Here is a 19,583-nt window from a genome sequence, read left to right as displayed (position 1 = left end):
ATGCCGCGGAGTGGCTGGGCCCGTGAGCCATGGCCGCTGGGCCTGCGCGTCCGGAGCCTGTGCCCCGCAACGGGAGAAGCCCGCGTACCACAAAAAAATAAATAAAAAATAAGGGGAGTGAGGGGTAGATGGGAGAGAACATTATTTTGGGGATTTCAAAAGCAGACCAAACATTCATTCCTTCATTCAGTCAATGAGGGAACCAATATTTACTGCATAACTTCCATGTGTCAAATATGGCTTAAGGTACTGGGGACACACTGCAAAGCTGACTTGGTTCCTGCTTGCATAGAGCTTAATTCCATTGGTACCTGGGAAAGAGAGAAATAAGCATGCCAGATTGTTTCAGAAAGCAGCTTTGCTTTCTGAAGCAGAGTGATGGGACTGAGAGTCCTTGGGTGGCTGTGACATCTGAGACCTGACTGATAAGATATAACTAGGAAATGATCTGGGGAAAGTAGGTGTTTGTGCTGCAGGAAAGCTGGCCCCGAGGTCCCATGTCAGGAAGTCCGTGGCTTGTTCAGGGAAGGGAATGGAGGCTGGATGGGCCAGCATGCAGTGGGCAAGGGCAGAGGGTTTCAGATGAGGACAGAGAGGTGGAGGTTGAAGTACAGACTACGGGTCAGCTTGTGGGGACATATCCGGGGTTTAGATTTGATTCTAAGTGTAGAGGTGATGACTGAATGTTTGGAGAGGAGCTGTGAGCTAATGCAGTAAAGGTCGTTCAGGAGGTTGACTAGAGACCTGATGGGGGCTGAGTAGGGGCGGGGGGATCAGTTAGGAGGCAGAAGGGCAGCTGCTGGGGGAGATGGCAGTGGGTCAGGCCAGGATGGTGAGGGTAAAGATTTGGGGTCAGTCCTTTAGCAATGGGCAGCTTTGGACCACCGAGCCTACTTTCAAGTCGGTAACTTGAAGTTTCAGGATGCTTTTTTCATCAGTCGATTCTAGATCTAAGGTGAGGAATACAGGGAGGGGTGAGAAGTGCAGCGAGGAGGAGGAAACAGAGGAGGAACTTGTCTGGAAGAAGCCAGGGAGAATTCAGTGGTGTTTCTCCAATCACTTCTCTCCTGTCTAAATTATTAGGGTGTTTCATCCTAGAGCAAGCTTGCTGATATTGTTCTCGACAGAGTTGAGGTTTTGTGTTTTGTTTTTCCTTTCATTCAAAGTGACAGAGGCCAGAAAACAACGCTGGCAGCACCACACCCACCGGCAGATTCCAGGTGCTGTAGCCTAGGGAGAGGATTGGGTATTTTGATGAAATCCCTGAGAGACCAAGGGGGAGAGAGCTACTTGGAGCTGTGTTAACCTTCCCAACATAAATTCCTAGAAAGCTATGTGTGGGGATATAAGAGAGGCTGGTGGCGGTGGTGTTGGTGTTTCTTTCGGGGTGGGGCACCCACACACATAAGTGGGGACACATGTCTCATTGGATAATGAACTTGCTGGCATATAGGCCTCTGTCATTTATAAACTCTTATGTGTTAGTACTGTGCTCCCAGATTCTGGGATTAATTCTCATGTTAGCCCTGTGAACTCAATGGTATCAGTACACACATTGTATAGAGGAGGAGGATGTGATGTAGAATGGTTAAAATCACATGGCTAGTAAGTGCCAAATTGGAATGGGAACCCAGATCCCTGGTCTTTTGCTGGTTACATATTTCTAAAGTGACATTTTTACTGATACAGAAGTGGACATTGTAAATTTTTCTGTTTATTCTTTATAAAGAAAGCTTTTTAGGAGCTAGAAGTATGTTTCTATTATTTTTGGTAACCAATCCTTTGTTATACTTATTATGTGATATATAGTAACATGACCACAGTATTAATCTTGAATAATTCTGACTAATCTATCTCTGAAATGATGTTTTAAATAGGTGATACTTAGAATTATGTGGCTTTTTATTGTACATATAGTCATATGAAAGACTGGGTATATTCTCAAGTGTTCTTTTTATACATAGAACAAAACTTATTGGAGCACCGCTGACAGCACTTAACAATAAGTAAACTGACAACACTTAACAAGTAAACCGTCAGTATATCAGTTAGGGTTCTTTGTTGCAAGCATCGGAAGCTGCTTCTCTTTAACTTCAGCAGAGAGAGATTTGCTGGCAGGGTGTCAGGAAGCTCACTTGTTTGCTGAGAAGCCTAGAGACCCTGTAAACTGGCAGGAACGCAGGCAGTTTCAAGCAGGAGGAACCACAGCCAAGGTCATCTTGCAGAAGTAGCCTGGTAAGGGCATCCCCCACTGAACTCTGCTGCTACCACACCTCCCCTGGTCACCCCCCTAGACACTGGATGCTGCTGCTGGCACTGGGAGACGCCTTTTGGAATGAATTGTAACCTGTCCCTGCTTCTTTCTTTCACTTGCTCACAATTCAGAGTGGCAGGCAGGATCATCAGATTGGCCAAGCCTGGGTCACCTGTCCTGCCTGTCTATGTCAGAGAGAGATAGCATTTGATCTATTAGGATCTTCAAAGAGAAATGAAGCTTTGCCTTTCATCAGGTAGGAAGGTATTTCAGATGCTGGACAGTTACAGGAATGGCACATGTCTGTTAAACTATAAAAGTAACATAGTTTTAGGCATTAAGTGCTCCCATAGAATTTTTCAGGTCTCTTGAAAAGGCAACATAGTTCTGGAAAGAAATTACTTTCCTATATAGTATAGACTTCAATTATCTCAAAATAGTGACTAATCTGGGAGGGGTCACTTGCAAACAGATGATCTTGACAGCCATTTGGTTTTGTGTTGAGAATTCCAACATGACATTCGGCAGTTATTGGAACAAAGACTGAGTCTGCGTCTTCCTTCCATTTATTTCGTTTATCTCTGATAGGCTTTGTGGAACAGTTGTCTCTAATCAAAGACATCAGAAAGCTTTTTACACGTTCCTTCTGGCAATGACTAATTTTCCGTGTTATTGGAGTAATCAGTTGGCATTTTTTTTTTATTGCGCTCATTCAAAAGCAACTCCTCCCCACAAAGGAACGTTATGTTTTTGAATTTTATTATTTTGCTCAGAGATTAAGCATTGGTATCACCGTAATCTGAAATGTACCCTGCCAACCTATTAGTACCACAATAAAATTGACGTGGCAAAGTTTTAATTCATACAGTAATTTTTGTGTGTACCCCTCTAGCTTTAAAGGCAAAGAGACCAGAGGACATGCAGAAGGCCACATGAAATCTTCAATGTAGCACGTTTACTGTCATCATGCTGCATTTTTATCCTCATGTGATAAAGCTAGTCAAATTGGAACTGTTAAAAATGAATTAAATGGTATTATTAAAAATATAGACAGAATAAAATTAACATTGCTAAATGTTATGGAAACTAACTGTCAGCATAAGGCATCATAGTAACTGTAATAGAATTAAAAAACAAAACAAACAAAAAACTACTTAAAGCAACCAAACATTAATCTTGTCCTAACAGAGATACTCAGTATAATCTAGACACAGTGAGACTGAATTCACAGATCATTTATGCCCCACTCGATTGCAGAATACATGAAACTTAGGCGATAGTAAGAAAAATGGATTCATACTATACAAGACCCCACAGTCCTCTTTCTTTCAACTCATACATAACAAGCCTAAATTCATTTTTGTAGTTTCTAAGTATGCTGTACAGAGAATGCAAAGAGTCAGCCTCAAATAGACCTTCTTTGAAAAAGGATCAAAGAATAGTACAAATTAGAGAAGAAAAATCCAGGATTACTTTATACAGAGAGTAAGTAAAAGATTCAAGCCAAGAAATTCTTAACCTATGGATGGATACTTCAGAAAAAAAAAATGTTTTCATTGGAAAGAAAGTAAAAGAGTTAAAATAAATATTTTACTCTTTCTGCACACACGAATTAGTTATTTGTTCTTGGCATTATATTAACTCTCCTATTTTATTTCTCAAATGTCAGTCACTGTGGTAAGCACTTTGTATACCTTATCCAATTTGATCTCTCAATAGCCCCATGAGGTAAGTATCATTTAGCTCCATTTTATAGTTAAGGAAACTGAGGCTTTAAGAAGCTAAACTCCTTTGAGAATAAGCAACTTAGCATTTGGACCCTGCCCCCGCTTCAGTGTTTACACTCTTTAACACCATGTGCTCTACTGCCCTTGAGTATTCTTCCTCTAATGCTCATGGACTACTCAAGGCATGCTAAGTCTTACTCTGTGCTACTTGAGGGCAGGAATAACATTCTAAATTTTCAGACACCCTGCTCACCTAGGACAGTGCCTGAGAGGCTCTCAGAAAAGAGTTTAAATGATAAAGTTATTGATTTTTCCAGCCTTGCAATAAACTCCCAGTAATAATCATTAGAGTCTTGAAGTTCAGACTTTCATGATATTAGATTTGGAGCTCAGTTTTGAAATTAGCCCATATAGGCAACCTCAGCAAGGAGAGGGTGCAGGTTTTGGTGGGCTCTTAAAATCATGACTATGGAAAAAGTCCTGATGAGGTCATACTTGAGATCTTTCCTTGTAGGAAAAAAAAGAGTATTCCATCAGAGGTGCTGTATTGCTTTCTAAAATGGTAAACAAAAAAAACTGGATCCGATGGGGATCCACACATAGCCAAAATTCCATGTCATTGAGAGGTGTCAGTAGAATGGGACAAAAGAAGTGATGCGTACTTTCCTATATTTTCCTAATATGCTTCACCCTTGACCGAGATGCGGTTAGTCTTTCTTCTCTAGTTTGGATCCCATACTTCCACTTCAATATTGGAACGAGTTCCTTCATTTCTTTTAACTTGTGTAAAACTTTAAATACTCAGAATTGATAAAGAAAAGCCCACATGCCCACCATCCAGCTCTCTCACTTGTTTGTTTAAAAAAAAATCCCTACAAAAATCAGTTCACAGAAAAACATTATTAGGTAATTTTTCTACTACAAAATATTCTTCATGAGAACAGGATAATTTTATAGGGGTGTTATAAGTCTCTCATGAAATCTGAGAAACAAACACATAGGACAAATAGATTATATTTGATATATTTATGTACCTAGGTGATTAGGGAGTCCTGAAGTTGTTTCAGGGACTCTTTTACTGTGTCATACTGTCTTTCAGACACCATGGAATTGTTTGAGGGCATTCTGTTACGTCATATTACATTATTAAATTAAAGGTTTGAAAGTGTTTTGAGGAGATGAGATAACCTTGCCAAGAAAGAAAGGGAAGGAGTATATAAAAGCTCAGCACTTAGAACAGATATCTGTATTCAAAGATGAATGTGAACAATCGTGTTCACTGTCTTCCTGTTTCAAATACTTTACCTGGTGTGAGGTATCGGCATTACATATCAGTGGCATCAGTTGAAGTTTAATTTTAATGGAGATTATGGAGGACTACTTTTGGTGATAATTAGAGGAAGGGGAAAGTATATGTCATTTTACAAGGGGTCACCTTGGTGCCACTGTTCAAAAAATATGTAACATGTATTATGCACGCATGTGCTACAGCACAGGAATATAATGATGAAAGCAACTTTATCACTGCCCTAGAGTAGTGCATGAAATGAGGCTGTCAGAAAATTTCAGTTGAATAGGAAGTTTGTTGATGATATACCCAAGGAACTGTCAGAATGGTGAGGTGGGACCTGTGTCCATCCTGAGGATTAAGAAAGTCTTCCTGTACATATGAAATTTGAGGGATCATAAGGGCAAAGTTTCTGATAAAGGTGATTATTATGAAAACATGACATTTTACCTCATTCTGTGTAAATAAGGATGGATATTTTATTTGTTGTACTTACCCATTCTTTGTTCACATTTCCAATAATACACAATACCCAGGGAAAATAGAGTTAGCCTCTTGGCAACAGAAGTACAAGCTACTAGTGACTCCTAGTTATGTTCAATTCTCAGAACTAGCACAAATATCTCTATGTTTTAGGGTATAAGGCAGGGATAGGAAAAGAGAGAAGTTTTTTATTTTTATTTTTTTCCCCAAACTGACTTTGAAAATACTTATCAAAGAGGGAAGCTAGCAGAGTGTGGGGTACAGGAGGGACGCTGGGCAAAACATTTCTGACATTTCTGCCCATCACCATTCAGTTTTTGTTTTTTCAGTCCAATCACTATAGGGCTTCCAGAGTATTTCTTAGTATCTCAGCTTCCTCTTAATGCATTATTTTCTGTACTATTCTTATCTCATCTGAGGGAACTTAAAACTTTAAATCCATCAATCTGTGTCTGAAAGTTGCTGAAATGTGCTTATTAAATGGCCTAATTCTAGCAAGAAAAATAAAAATCCAGGTAACCCTGTATGTGCTCCCCTTTTCTACTTCCATTATGTTCGACTGTAGTCTTTTGTCAATGGTCACATGTTTTAAAATCCATTCCTCTCACCAGCCTTTTAAAATGTCTTTATTTCTCCCTTTCTTTCTTTCCCCCTTTCCTCCCTTCCCCCCTTCCTCCCTCCCTCCCTCCCTCCCTCCCTCCCTCCCTCCCTCCGTCCCTTCCTTCCTTCCTTCCTTTCTTTCCTTCTTTCTTCACTTTTTATACACTTACTGTGTGTCAGATATTGTAGAAGGTTTTAAGGATTTGATGGTAAATAAGCAGATGTGGTCCCCACCACATTAGACTTCCATTTTGGTGGGGCAATTACTCAATTTAACAAGTAATGACAATGTGAGGTAAAGAGTGGGATAGTAGATACATATCAGAAGAACATGGTCCAGTATGGAAATAGAGACTGATGGGAAAAGTCACAGAAGAGTTCCCCAAAAGAGGAGTGTATTAAATTTGGACATGAAAGGTGAATAAGATGTTTAGACATTAGTCAGGAAATTTACCAACCTTTAATCAGTTAGTGGATTTGAGCACCAATCTTCATGGACTGCTCACATTACAATGAGAGGCAAGCAGACATTATATATCTCTTGAGTGAAGAGTACAACACAACCTATGATGTAGTCTTGGGGGAAAAAAAAAAAAGAACCTAGTTTAGATTAAGTCTCTAAATCCAATTATCAAGTTATAGCAAATATGGAAGCCAGAGGAACATGTTAAATGACACAACAAAGATGCAATCAGAATTATCCAGGATATGGGGCACTCTACAGGGCATCCAATCCATTTTCTTCAATTAATAAATTGCAGAGGATGGAAGAGGAATCTGAGATTAAAGGAGGCTTCAGAGCTATATCAATTAACCACAATGTAGTAAACTTATGTGGATCTTGAGTCACATAAAGAAATTACAAGTATAAATAATTTTATGTATATGGAATATATGAGGCAGTTGGATGTTTGAACTCTCCTGGATAGTTGAAGGTTTTAATTAATTTTTTTTAAATATGAGAATAATAATGTAGTTATGGTAAAAAAAAAAGTCCTTACAATTTAGAGATACATATTGAAGATTTCACAGATTTTACGAATGCAATGATATGTCAAAATAATGTAGGAAAGTGTAAGTGGATAGAAGTATGGGTGGAACAAGATTGGCATGAGTTAATATTTGAGGCTGAGAGATAGGAAATAGGGCTTTATTAAACTATTTTGTCTACTTTTGTGTATTTTTTAAAATTTCCCATAAAAGTTGAATAAAAAGATAAAAGGCTAAATAAAAACTCCAAGGTTTAAAAATTAGCCATGTGAAGAGGGAAGTATTTCTGGTAGAGAAGACAATATGCATAGATATCCATCTAGAGGTAGGGGAGAATGCCATCTTCAAGGGATTGAAATAAATTCCATATGGATTGAGTGAGAGAGGAAGAACACAAGGGGCAAAGCTAGAGGTGTCAGTTTGCAAAGGAAACCTTGAAAGCCACATTAAAAATTTGGACTCTATCCTTAGGGCAATAATAAGGCATTGAAAGATCCTAAGCAGGAGTAACCTGATTACTAGGAAACGGTACAGCCTTGAAAATGAGTTTGAGGAAGCCAAGAGAGATACTCTGAGACTAGTTAGCAGAGGGTTGCAGTAGTGCAGTCAGGTGAGAGGGAGAGCAGATGGCCTTGAGAGATATTAGGGAGGTAAACAGGACGGATGTGGGAGAAAAGGGACATCTGACGATTTCCTAGGTTTCAGGCTCGGACAGATGGGTGGATAGAAGGGACTTACTGAAATCAGGAACATCAGATGAAGAGTGAACCTGAAGGAAAATATGAGGAGCTCTCTGGAAAGACTAAGTTTGAAGTACCTGTAAATCTGTTACTGAATTAGATGCAAGGCCCTCCTCTTGGGGTTCTAGCTGAACCGAAGCCCCCCAGGTCTGCCAGGGAGTTCTTTCCTGCTCAAGTTTGCACTGCCGTTAACAAAACTGAGTTTGGTGCGAGCAAGACAATTTTATTCAATGGCCAGAGAATGGAGAAGGGGAGCTCATGCTCTAAAGTCACCTTCTACCCGACGGGAGGGGAGTAAGGGAACTTAAGGGTTAGGAGGCAGATGGGTCAGCCAGCTCTAGGAAAGGGGTGGAGATTCCCCAGGCAGCAGAGGGGCAGCTGGGGCATGCGCAGTCTTCCATGCTCCTTTGCACATGGTGCAAATTGTGCCTAACAGCACAAACACCCGCTTTGGGCAGAGAACTTTTTTTTTTTTTTCCTCTAGAAAGGGGCTCATTTACTTTTTTTTTTTTTTTGAAGTACAAAAGTAAACATTTACTTAAAACCAGAAAAGAAAGCACAAAGTTACACATTTTAAGAAGATAACAGAGGGCTTCCCTGGTGGTGCAGTGGTTGAGAATCCCCCTGCCAATGCAGGGGACACGGTTAGATCTCTGGTCCGGGAAGATCCCACATGCCACGGAGCAACTAAGCCTGTGCACCACAATTACTGAGCCTGCATGCCGCAGCTACTGAAGCCTGCGCACTTAGAGCCCGTCCTCCACAACGAGAGAAGCCACTGCAATGGAAGCCTGCACACTGCAACTAAGAGTAGTCCCCACTCTCCACAACTAGAGAAAACCCATGCACAGCAACGAAGACCCAACACAGCCAAAAATAAATAAATAAAATACATAAATTAAAAAGAAGAGGATGACAGAAACCATAAACCTCACAAAATTAAGAAAGAGAAATATATCTCATTAAGCACAAACTAAATGTATCACCACCTCAAATTTCCTTTATTTTTTTTACTTAGATCTTCTATACACTTGTGTATTTGGTACTGAAAATTGAAATAGCACATCAAAAATTTTATTACAATTCAAACTTTTGAAAACCAGAGAACGTAGTTAATATGTCCTGTTATAATTATGCTCTGCCAAACTAAGCAGTGCTTTCTTTATCTTCCTTCCACACAAGTCAATTTGCATCAAATTCTTTTATTTTTCTTTAGATTCTTTCCCATATAGGCCATTACAGAGTAATGAGTAGAGTTCCCTGTGCTATACAACAGGTTCTTATTAGTTACCTATTTTATACATAGTTGTGTGTTTATGTCAATCCCAGTCTCCCAATTTATCCCTTTGGGGCTCATTTGCCTTTTTTATTTAAACATCTTTATTGGAGTATAATTACCTTACATTGCTGTGTTACTTAATGCTGTATAACAAAGTGAATCAGCTATACGTATACATATATCCCCATATCCCCTCCCTCTGACGTCTCCCTCCCACCCTCCCTATCCCACCCATCTAGGTGGTCACAAAGCACCGAGCTGATCTCCCTGTGCTATGTGGCTACTTCCCACTAGCTATCTATTTTACATTTGGTAGTGTATATATGTCAGTGCCACTCGCTCACTTTGTCCCAGCTTACACTTCTCCCTCCCCGTGTCCTCAATTCCATTCTGTACATCTGCATCTTTATTCCTGTCCTGCCCTTACGTTCTTCAGAACCACTTTTTTTTTTTTTTTTAGATTCCATATATATGTGTTAGCATATGGTATTTGTTTTTCTCTTTCTGACTTACTTCACTCTGTATGACAGACTCTCGGTCCATCCACCTCACTATAGATAACTCAATTTCGTTTCTTTTTATGGCTGAGTAATATTCCGTTGTATATATGTGCCACATCTTCTTTATCCACTCATCTGTCGATGGGCACTTAGGTTGCTTCCATGTCCTGGCTGTTGTAAATAGAGCTGCAATGAACATTGTGGTGCATGACTCTTTTTGAATTATGGTTTTCTCAGGGTATATGCCCAGTAGTGGGATTGCTTGGTCGTATGGTAGTTCTATTTTTAGTTTTTTAAGGAACCTCCATACAGTTCTCCATAGTGGCTGTATCAAGTTACATTCCCACCAACAGTGCAAGAGGGTTCCCTTTTTTCCACACCCTCTCCAATATTTATTGTTTGTAGATTTTTTGATGATGGCCATTCTGACCAGTGTGAGGTGGTACCTTATTGTGGTTTGGTTTGCATTCCTCTAATGATTAGTGATGTTGAGCATCTTTTCATCTGTTTGCTGGCAATCTGTATTCCTTCTTTGGAGAAATGTCTATTTAGGTCTTCTGCCCAGTTTTGGATTGGGTTGTTTGTTTTTCTGATATTGAGCTGCATGGGCTGCTTGTATATTTTTGAGATTAATCCTTTGTCAGTTGCTTCATTTGCAAATATTTTCTCCCATTCTGAGGGTTGTCTTTTCATCTTTTTATGTTTCCTTTGCTCTGCAAAAGCTTTTAAGTTTCATTAGTTCCCATTTATTTATTTTTGTTTTTATTTCCATTTCTCTAGGCGGTGGGTCAAAGGGATCTTGCTGTGATATATGTCATAGAGCGTTCTGCCTGTTTTCCTCTAAGAGTTCTATAGTGTCTGGCCTTACATTCAGGTCTTTAATCCATTTTGAGTTTATTTTTGAGTATGGTGTTTGGGAGTGTTCTAATTTCATTCTTTTACATGTAGCTGTCCAGTTTTCCCAGCACCACTTATTGAAGGGGCTGTCTTTTCTCTATTGTATATTCATACCTCCTTTATCAAAGATAAAGTGACCATATGTGTGTGGGTTAATCTCTGGGCTTTCTATCCTGTTAAATTGATCTATATTTCTGTTTTTGTGCTAGTACCATACTGTCTCAATTACTGTAGCTTTGTAGTATAGTCTGAGGTCCGGGAGCCTGATTTCTCCAGCTCCGTTTTACTTTCTCAAGATTGCTTTGGCTATTTGGGGTTTTTGTGTTTCCATACAAATTGTGAAAGTTTTTGTTCTACTTCTGTGAAAAATGCCATTTGTATTTTGATCGGGATTGCATTGAATCTGTAGATTGCTTTAGGTAGTATAGTCATTTTCACAATGTTGATTCTTCCAATCCAAGAGCATGGTATCTCTCTCCATCTGTTTGTATCATCTTTCATTTCTTTCATCACTATCTTATAGTTTTCTGCATACAGGTCTTTTGTTTCCCTAGGTATGTTTATTCCTAGGTATTTTATTCTTTTTATTGCAATGGTAAATGGGAGTGTTTCCTTAATTTCTCTTTCAGATTTTTTATCATTAGTATATGGGAATGCAACAGTTTTCTGTGCATTAACTTTGTATCCTGCTACTTCACCAAATTCATTGATTAGCTCTAGGAGTTTTCTGGTGGCATCTTTAGGATTTTCTATGTATAGTATCATGTCGTTGGCAAAGAGTGACAGCTTTACTTCTTCTTTTCCAATTTTGATTCTTTTTATTTCTTTTTCATCTCTGATTGCTGTGGCAAAAACTTCCAAATCTATGTTGAATAATAGTGGTGAGAGTGGGCAACCTTGTCTTGTTCCTGATCTTAGGGGAAATGGTTTCACTTTTATACCACTGAGAACAGTGTTGGCTGTGGGTTTGTCATATATGGCCTTTATTATGTTGAATTAAGTTCCCTCTGTGCCTACTTTCTGAAGAGTTTTTATCATGAATGAGTGTGGAATTTTGTTGAAAGCTTTTTCTGCATCTATTGAGATTACCATATGGTTTTATCCTTCAATTTGTTAATATGGTGAATCACATTGATTGATTTGCATATATTGAAGAATCCTTGCATTCCTGGGCTAAACCCTACTTGATCATGGTGTATGATCCTTTTAATGTGCTGCTGGATTCTGTTTGCTAGTATTTTGTTGAGCATTTTTGCAACTATGTTCATCAGTGACATTGACCTGTAGTTTTCTTTTTTTGTGACATCTTCGTCTGCTTTTGGTATCAGGGTGACGGTGGCCTCGTAGAATGAGTTTGGAAGGCTTCCTTCCTCTGCCGTATTTTGGAAGAATTTGAGAAGGATAGGTGTTAGCTTTTCTCTAAACATTTGATAGAATTTGCCTGTGAATCCATCTGTTCCTGGGCTTTTGTTTGTTGGAAGATTATTATTATTATTTTTAACATCTTTATTGGAGTATAATTGCTTTACAATGGTGTGTTAGTTTCTGCCTTATAACATAGTAAATCAGTTATACATATACATATGTTCCCATATCTCTTCCCTCTTGCATCTCCCTACCTCCCATGGAAGATTATTAATCACAGTTTCAGTTTCAGTGCATTTGATTGGTCTGTTTACATTTTCCTTTTCTTCTTGGTTCAGTCTCGGAAGGTTGTGCTTTTCTAAGAATTTGTCCATTTCTTCCAGGTTGTCCGTTTTATTGGCATAGAGTTGCTAGTAGTAATCTCTCATGATCCTTTGTATTTCTGAAGTGTCAGTTGTAACTTCTTCTTTTTCATTTCTAATTCTGTTGATTTGAGTCTTCTCCCTTTTTTTCTTGATGAGTCTGGGTAATCGTTTATCAACTTTGTTTATCTTCTCAAAGAACCAGCTTTTAAGTTTATTGATCTTTGCTATCATTTCCTTCATTTCTTTTTCATTTATTTCTGATCTGATATTTATGATTTCTTTCCTTCCGCTAACTGTGGGGTTTTCTTTGTTGTTGTTCTTTTTTCTCTAATTGCTTTAACTGTAAGGTTAGGTTGTTTATTTGAGATTTTTCTTGTTTCTTGATGTAGGATTGTATTGCTATAAACTTGCCTCTTAGAACTGCTTTTGCTGCATCCCATAGGTTTTGTAACATCATATTTTCATTGACATTTGTTTCTAGGTATATTTTGATTTCCTCTTTGATTTCTTCAGTGATTTCTTGGTTATTTAGTAGCATATTGTTTAGCCTCCATGTGTTTGTATTTTTTACAGTTTTTTTCCTTTAATAGGTATCTAATCTCAAAGTGTTGTGGTTGGAGAAGATACTTGATATGATTTCAATTTTCTTAAATTTACCTAGGCTAGATTTGTGACCGAAGATATGATCTATCCTGGAGAATGTCCATGAGCACTTGAGAAGAAAGTGTATTCTGTTGTTTTTAGATGGAATATTCTATAAATATCAATTAAGTCCATCTTGTTTAATGTGTCATTTAAAGCTTATGTTTCCTTATATTTATTTTCACTTTGATTTATCTGTCCATTGGTGAAAGTGGGATGTTTAAGTCCCCCAGTATTATTGTGTTACTGTCGATTTCCCCTTTTATGGCTCTTAGCATTTTCCTTATGTATTGAGGTGCTCCTCTGTTGGGTGCATAAATATTTCCAACTGTTATATCTTCTTCTTGGATTGATCCCTTGATCATTATGTAGTGTCCTTCTTTGTTTTTCGTAAAAGTCTTTAAAGTCTATTTTGTCTGATAAGAGTATTGCTACTCCAGTTTTCTTTTGATTTCCATTTGCTTGGAATATCTTTTCCCCTCCCCTCACTTTCAGTCTGTATGTGTCTCTAGGTCTGGAATGGGTCTCTTGTAGGCAGCATATATACGAGTCTTGCTTTTGAATCCATTCAGCCAGTCTGTGTCTTTTGGTTGAAGCATTTAATCCATTTACATTGAAGGTAATTATCAGTAAGTATGTTCCTATTACTATTTTCTTAATTGTTTTGGGTTTGTTATTGTAGGTCTTTTCCTTCTTTTGTGTATCCTGCCTAGAGAAGTTCCTTTAGCATTTGTTGTAAGACTGGTTAGGTGGTGCTGAATTCTGTTAGCTTTTGCTTGTCTGTAAAGGTTTTAATTTCTCTGTCAAATCTGAATGAGATCCTTGCTGGGTAGAGTAATCTTGGTTGTAGGTTTTTCCCTTTCATCACTTTAAATATGTCCTGCCACTCCCTTCTGGCTTGCAGAGTTTTTGCTGAAAGATCAGCTGTTAATCTTATGGGGATTGCCTTGTATGTTCTTTGTTGCTTTTCCTTTGCTGCTTTTAATATTTTTTCTTTGTGTTTAATTTTTGATAGTTTGATTAATATGTGTTTTGGCTTGTTTCTCCTTGGATTTATCCTGTATGGGACTCTCTGCACTTCCTGGACTTGATTGACTATTTCCTTTCCCATATTAGGGAAGTTTTCAACTATAATCTCTTCAAATATTTTTTCAGTCCCTCTCTTTTTCTCTTCTTCTTCTGGGACCCCTATAATTTGAATATTGGTGCATTTAATGTTGTCCCAGTCATCTCTGAGACTGTCCTCAATTCCTTTCATTCTTTTCTCTTTGTTCTGCTCTGCAGTAGTTATTTCCACTATTTTATCTTCCAGGTCACTTATCTGTTCTTCTGCCTCAGTTATTCTGCTATTGATTCCTCGTAGAGAATTTTTAATTTCATTTATTGTGGTGTTCATCATTGTTTGCTCTTTAGTTCTTCTAGGTCCTTGTTAAACGTTTCTTGTATTTTCTCCATTCTATTTTCGTGAGTTTTGGATCATCTTTACTATCATTACTCTGAATTCTTTTTCAGGTAGACTGCCTATTTCCTCTTCATTTGTTTAGTCTGGTGGGTTTTTACCTTGCTCCTTTATCTGCTGTGTATTTCTGTCTTCTCATTTTGCTTAACTTACTGTGTTTGGGGTCTCCATTTTGCAGGCTGCAGGTTCATAGTTCCCGTTCATTTTGGTGTCTGCCTCCAGTGGGTAAGGTTGGTTCAGTGGGTTGTGTAGGCTTCCTGGTGGAAGGGCCTGGTGCTTGTGTTCTGGTGGATGAGGCTGTATCTTGTCTTTCTGTTGGGCAGGACCACATTAGGTGGTGTGTTTTGGAGTGTCTGTGAACTGAGTATGATTTGGGGCAGCCTCTGTGCTAATGGTTGGGGTTGTGTCCCTGTCTTGCTAGTCGTTTGGCATGGGGTGTCCAGCGCTGTAGCTTGCTGGTCATTGAGTGGAGCTGGGTCTTAACGTTGACATGAGATCTCTGGGAGAGCTCTCACTGATTGATGTTACGTGGGGCCAGGAGGTCTCTGGTGGTCCAGTGTCCTGAACTCAGCTCTCCCACCTCGGAGGCTCAGGCCTAACACCCAGCAGGAGTACCACCACCCTGTCAGCCACACGGCTCAGAAGAAGAGGGAGAAAAAAGTGCAAGAAAGAAAAATAAAATAAAATAAGATAAAATAAAATAAATTAATAATGTTAAAAGAAATATTTTTAATATTATTAAAATAAAAAAATTAAAAAGTAATTTAAAAAAAGAGAGCAACCAAACCAATACATATCCACCAATGAGAACAAGCACTAAAAAGTAAACCTGGATAACCATGTAAATCAGAAACTAGTCAGTTTCATACAGCAGACCCCAAGGCTACAGTTGCTCCCGAAGTCCACCTCCTCAATTTGGGATGATTCGTTTTCTATTCAGGCATTGCACAGATGCAGGGTACATCAAGTTGATTGTGGAGATTTAATCCGCTGCTCCTGAGGCTGCTAGGAGAGATTTCCCTTTCTCTTCTTTGTTTGCACAGCTCCTGGGTTTCAGCTTTGGATTTGGCCCACCTCTGCGTGTAGGTCGCGTGAGGGCATCTTTTCCTCAGCCAGACAGGACAGGGTTAAAGGAGCAGCTGATTCGGGGGCTCTGGCTCACTCAGGCTGGGGGGAGGGAGGGGTACGGAGTGCAGGGCAAGCCTACAGCAGCAGAGGCCAGCATGATGTTGCAACAGCCTGAGGCGCACTGTGTTTTCTCCCGGGGAAGCTGTCCTTGGATCATGGGACCCTGGCAATGGTGGGCTATACAGGCTCCTGGAAGGGGAGGTGTGGATAGTGACCTGTGCTTGCACACAGGATTCTTGGTGGCTGCAGCAGCAGCAGCATTAGCATTTCATGCCCGTCTCTGGTGTTCATGCTGATAGCCACGGCTTGGGGTGGAGATCTTAGCATGGTAATGAAGCAAAGGTAGCTCTCAGATACATCCAGGTTTCACCTGTGCAGGCTCTTTCCTGTGGTCAAGTTGGAGCTGGTTCCAGAGAAGTTGACCATTGTATATCTTTTAAAGTACAGCTGCAAAGCATCTCTGCCAAACACCAGCTACTTTTGAAACAAAAACAGATAAATCAGGACAGGTGTCCTTTAGCTCTCAGGGTTTGGTGTGGAAACAGAGCTAAATCAAGGCAAGGAAAAGGGAGACTTTTCTTACTGTTAGGATGTCACTTCATCATGGTATGGGGAGGTATTCTATGGTGGGTTTAAGGTTGCAAATACTATTTCAGATGCATTCTACCCAATTTAATATACAGTATTTCCGCTGTTTTCAGCTGAAAATATTTATTTTTCTTATGACTTCTTTTTTGTCCCCTTGATTATTTAGAAGGACATGTCAATTTTCAAATGCAAATATTTATTTTTTGTTACTGATTTCTTTTAAATTTATTTGGAATGGAAAATGTAATGGTTATAATCCCAGCCCTTTGAAATTTATTGAGACTAGCACTATAAACACTTTTTTGGTGAATTTTGTAATTGTTCTCTGTGAGCTTGAAAGTAATATGTATTCTGCAATTGCTGAATCTAGTTATTTATATATGTTTATGTATATAAAGCTTATCAATTACATCACTTGAAATTTTCACTATCCTTACTAGACTTACTTAGACTTACTTGTCTGCTTAGATTAATTTTTTCTGTAATTTTCTTGATTTTTGCTATTTATATTTAAAGGCAATTCCACTATTTTATCAGGATTTTTATATATTTTAAGTATATAAAATTTTATAATTATGTATCTTAATATATTTAATATATTTTCTGGACTTTTATATATTTCTGAATCTTTTACTGTTAAGTAGTGACTTTTTTATCTTTTTCTTTTTTTTTTTTTTTTTTGTGGCGGTACACGGGCCTCTCACTGTTGTGGCCTCTCCTGTTGCGGAGCACAGGCTCCAGACACGCAGGCTCAGCGGCCATGGCTTACGGGCCTAGCCGCTCCGCGGCATGTGGGATCTTCCCGGACCGGGGCACGAACCCGTGTCCCCTGCATCAGCAGGCAGACTCTCAACCACTGCTCCACCAGGGAAGCCCAACTTTTTAATCTTTAATAACTATTTTTTGCCTTAAAATCTATTTTATCTCATACTGAGAGCGACACCACTTTCTTTTGGTTATTGTTTGATTTGTATATCTTCTTCCATCATTTTTCTTTCAGTATGTCTGAATTCTGTAACTTTTTTTGTATCTTAGATGTGTCTTTTGTAAAGAGAGTTTAAAAAGAAATCCATGATAGAAATCCAAGGAATTAGTAATAATATTTGTCTTAAGTGGAACATTTTTTTTCATTTATATTTATTGTAATTATTAAAGTATTTGAATTTATTTCTACAACCATATTTTGTGCTTTTTGATTACCATGCTTCTTCTATACTTCTTTTTTCTGTTCTTGCCTTCTCTTGGATTAGTTGATTATTTTTAAATGATAGCCACAGTATCTATTCAATACAGTATTAATATTAATTCATTACAGATTCAAATACATTAAATTAATTAAAGATTCAAACACTAAAGACCTTTTAGAGCCCATTGAAACCAAGTTTTATCCTGTTCAAGATTCAGAGCCAGGTAATAAATCTTTGTATTATTTATCAATTTCATTGATTACTGGAATGCTGCAGTATTTTCCCCAATATTCTATTCATTATTACATTCTAAGCCGTACAATACCTTGTGCACTTACTGCCAATCTTGGGTCTCTTTGGGCTAAACTGGCCTTTTTAGCAGGAGTCTTCACTCTGACAAGAGGTGCCATTTCCAGATATGTGGATTCAGCATAGCTGAATGGAACAGGCAGCCCAGCAGGAGCAGCAGCAAACCGTAAAATCCACAATTTTAAAGTGTCAGGATAAGTATTTCATGGGCGCATCCTGTTACTCTAAAATCAGATCAACTGGGAACATGCTCTCCAGCCAAATTTTGACAGGTGCAGCTACTGCCACGGCTCTGCTGTTCTTTCTCTAATCTGCCCATCTGCTCCCAGGATTCCTCTGCTTCTCTTAGAAATATTCCCTCTTCTGCTTTCTTTAGCCTCAAATACTGCACTTTGTTGTTTAAGACAAGGGCCACACAAACAAGTCAAAACAGACAGGAACAGAGCTATTATTATGTAATTAGAGCAGTAAAGGCAGCCAGTCTGAATAACTCTATCTTGCAAATTGGTTTTCTTGTCTGTATTAGTCTAATTTACCCAATATTCTCTGAATTTGGGGGGATTTTGCTGCCTGTACATACGCAAATAAGATAACTAATTAAGCTGTTAGTAATGGATAAAAATGTTTAAATGAATTCATTCATCTAAAAGTTTTCCATGAGCATCATCTAAGTACTAAACACTATTTTTCCTTCATAGTAGTTAACAAAAACACATATTTTGTGCTCTCCAGAGTTTATTAAAAGCAGTATTTATTAGAGAAATCTTTAGAATTATTAAACTTTGGCATGAATTATTGCATTAAATTTTTAGTAAGAATCAGAAGAAAAAATTGTCACATTGCTGGTTATGATGTGTCCCTTGTAAGCTGTACTATAGATAGCTTATAGGCTGCACAAAAACAGGGAATGGGCTAAATTTGGCCCATAGGCCAGAATTTGCTAACCCTTGCCTTAGAACAATCATAGAAAAGATTTATTATCCTCATTTTTCAGAAGGAATGGACCAAGAGAACTTAAGTCAAAGTAGCAGAGCTTTAAATATATTTCTAGAATTTTTTCTCTTATTTCACAAAAGCCTATGTGACTCTCCCTTTCTCAGTTGTACAGGTTTCTAGGAGGGACGGCGACAAAAACAGCAATGTTGTGTGGAAAATTGGGGGAGCTGGGGACTCCTAAGATAAATGACATCTATATATCATTAAAATCCTGTGTCTGTAAAAGCCTAACCTCTCTGGAGTTGGGGACTTATGTGGCTAGTACCTCCCTACCTTCCTGAAAGCAGATCTAGCTAGGCTGATTCCATCCTAGTCTCAAGAGTAACAACGAAATGGATTGGGTGTCTCCCACACCCTTTTCTCTTGTTAGTCAAACACTTCTGGGTTCTTAGATTCTTCACATTCTTCCTAATATCCTGGGAAACCCCTACTCAAGGAGAAATTTCATTATACTAAATTGTTAATGAGTGAGGAGTCTAGAGATGTTCCCCTTCCCAAGGATTTGCATTTTTTTTTTCCTTTTTTTAAAAAAATATTTATTTATTTATTTGGTTGCATTGGGTCTTCGTTGCAGCATGCCAGCTTCCTCTAGGTGCAGCAAGCGGGGTCTACTCTATGTTGCGGTGCGCGGGCTTCTTATTGAGGTGGCTTCTTTTGTTACAGAGCACGGGCTCTAGATGCGTGGGCTTCAGTAGTTGTGGTGTGCAGGCTCAGTAGTTGTGGCTCACGGGCTGTACAGTGCAGGCTCAGTAGTTGTGGCGCACGGGCTTAGTTGCTCCGTGACAT

This window comes from Phocoena phocoena, chromosome 12 (genome assembly GCF_963924675.1).
Source record: "Phocoena phocoena chromosome 12, mPhoPho1.1, whole genome shotgun sequence".
Lineage (NCBI taxonomy): Eukaryota > Metazoa > Chordata > Mammalia > Artiodactyla > Phocoenidae > Phocoena > Phocoena phocoena.
The sequence above is the reverse complement of the archived record's forward strand: the minus strand, read 5'-3'. Positions refer to the sequence as shown.